The sequence below is a fragment of the Coregonus clupeaformis genome, unplaced genomic scaffold (assembly GCF_020615455.1).
Source record: "Coregonus clupeaformis isolate EN_2021a unplaced genomic scaffold, ASM2061545v1 scaf0164, whole genome shotgun sequence".
NCBI lineage: Eukaryota > Metazoa > Chordata > Actinopteri > Salmoniformes > Salmonidae > Coregonus > Coregonus clupeaformis.
In genome coordinates, this window is record NW_025533619.1 from 555,278 (window position 1) to 558,170 (window position 2,893).

A 2,893-nucleotide genomic window follows, 5' to 3' on the forward strand; every position below is an offset into this window, starting at 1 on the left:
GTTAACGCTATTCGTTACATTTGTATCTATTTGTAACAACTGAAAAATGTCACTGCATGGGTAGCCAGCTAACAAAATGACTACGTAACATTAGTAAGCTAACTGTTTACTGCTAGCTTTCTGGTTAGCATCTTTGCTAACGACTAACGTGGCGTCTCGATGCTGCAATGTGGTTAGCTAGCTACCCCCCAACCTCCTCACAATATCCGTCAGATGTTTATTCGTTATAAAAACAGATCGATAGGCTGGTCATTCTTAAATAATTAAATATCTTTACTGACACTCACCTTATGTTCAATCATCCGAAAACGACGATAAGTACACTCTGGCTACAGTTCCTTCATTTTGTTACATTCTTTCCCCCATGCTGCATTATGAGAGGGTGTGGTCAAAGATGACTGACAGATTTGTGAAGCCAATGAAAATGCAAGTTAGCAATAGACGATCCATTCATGCATACATATATATACACAGCCAATCAGTGGAACATATTCACTTGATTTTTGTCTTGTGTACTGCTGCCAGGAAGGGAGTCGATAAAATCAAAGATTTTTATAAATAACCCAAGATAGACCACAGCCTGTCGTTTCCAATGGGAGCAAATTAATCATAGTGGGCAGAAAAACCAAGGTGGGCAGAGCCGAGCACGAGCTAGCGAGATCCTATTGGCTCGTTATTGCATGTACATGTGAAGTGCGCGTGTGCAATAACTCAAGTTGCCCTTGCGCTCATTGTAAGCGTTTTTTTTTTTTTTTTACTTTGGCGAAGTGTAAATTCTCCAAACTTAGTCCACTTCGTAACAAATTATAGTTTTGGGAACAGAAAACTGTATTGAGATCAAATGTTTAATTGATGAGAAAATTTGCAGAATGTCCATCTCGCTCTACCTTGTCCCACTGCCGGCCACTGTGCTTCCTCTCATCACCATATTTGGTGGTGAGTGGAAACGACAAACGGATGCTTTCTTGTTTTTACTTTTGCCATAAATGTCACTTATTGTGCACGTTCAATATCAAAGATGAGATGCCTTCAATTAAAGATGTGCACTTTTGAATCTAACATAAACAATAATGGACCCCTACCATTTTCAATGGCCCCTACAATAAAGTTAATTCCATCTCGTGATTTTGACCGCTTTCTTCATGCGGAATGTACTAATAATTGTACATTTCCAGTGTATTCCAGAGGAGGGCACTCTGTAATCAAATACAGACAACATGGGCAGGCCCATATATCTGTCAGCAGGAGGAGCCATTGTGCCACCACAAAAATTCAGCATGAATAAGGACTCATATGGGCATAATAATAATAATAATAATAATGGGTGAAATATTGTGTCATATAACTTCTGCTTCACAATTGCTGAATAAGGAAATAAGCACATCAGATGTATTTCTAAACTTTTATTTGTATCATCTGTCCATTGTCTGAAGATACCATACAGTTTGAATGATACAAGGAGTCATATGCATGCAAAAAAAACGTTGCTTCTTTACACAACAGTCTCATGTGGATCCAGCACGAGTCGTCCATTCTCATTCTACTTTTCTGCTAGTATTACATAAAGAGACTTACTAATACAGAATTGATACCATGTACATTACAGGAAAATTTAATATTTTTAAAGTGGATATACAAGTTTGGAGTTATATGACACTGTATCCCTGTCCTGTAGGCAACTTAATGATCACAGTTATTTTGGGAGTACAACATTTTGCTCAGTTTTTACTGATGTAACACTACAGTAATTGTAGATGAACCTCTTGTAGAGGAGGATGGGTCATGATGAAGCAGAATACAGGTAACTAACAACTTCATGTTTAGCTATCTGTCCATCAGTTACAGTGCTAAAGGACAAAATATATTCCTTATGCTGAAGTAAAATGAATAAGAATGTTTCAGATTTTCATATAAATTAAAATAAATTGCATGTAGTCTAAGGCAAAACATCTCAGCCAGATTTGTGTCACCTATGGATATTTTTCTGTATGCACTTGTACATTTGTAGGCTGATCATCAACAAGCTACTCTGACCGAATGGGTTTCGAACCCAGGTGTCCGGTGAGCCGCAAGACTATGTTAGCCCACTAAGCTAAAACCTTGGCATTAGCTTGGGGAGCTAATACAAGTCTTCAGTGGAGATTATGGTGTGCTACAGTATGGGACTGAGCGGTTTTGTGAAGGAACTGTATGTGTATTGTAAAGTGAGCAGAAAACTGTGCCAAACATATTCCTTTTAACCCAATCACAATTCGAGAATATTCACACACAAAAAAGTTTTTTTATTCTTTTCACAAAGAACACATGCAATTTGCAAAAAGGTATAACGAATCTCCCAATTTCTCAAATGAAATATGTTCTTACACAGAGGCATTACACCAAGAGACATACAAAACAACCAAAGCAAAATAGTATAATTATACCAGAACTAAACAAATATAAACATAACATAACAAAAAATGGAAGATTCAATCCCCTTGTTTTCAGACTGTACTGTATTGCATGTGCAGTGTAGTTATATAAACATAGCACTGTGAGAAACCAAAGCTGCCAGCTTTACCATCTCCATTGCAGAGAAAACAACAAAGGGTTTTGTCCATAGTAAGACGTCAGATAAGCCAGTAGATATTATAATACGAATGATGAAGCAGTAATAGTTATACGACACAGTGACTTCAGCCAGTGGCACTTTTTTTTTTAGACCACTCCTGTCTAGTACATTAAAATAAACAGAATATTTATCCACCGTAGAATATACACCAATAATAATATTATCAGACTTATAAAGCAAGGAAGAAAGAATCTGAGCAGTGGAGGCTGGTGGGAGGAGCTATAGGAGGATGGGCTCATTGTAATGGCTGGAATGGAATAAATGGAACGGTATCAAACACAT

At 37.4% G+C, this 2,893-nt stretch overlaps 1 protein-coding gene across 3 annotated transcripts in view; it reads right to left on the reverse strand.

Moving 5' to 3' along the window:
* The window catches only part of LOC121568704 (ubiquitin carboxyl-terminal hydrolase 36), a 41,380-nt gene extending 40,975 nt beyond the window's left edge, over window positions 1-405 (reverse strand). For all 3 annotated transcript variants that reach the window (XM_041879104.2, XM_041879103.2, XM_041879102.2), the window contains exon 1: window positions 288-405. The gene's annotated coding sequence lies outside the window, so the exon portion shown is untranslated. The remainder of the gene's footprint in view (window positions 1-287) is intronic.
* Window positions 406-2,893: the final 2,488 nt, after the last annotated feature.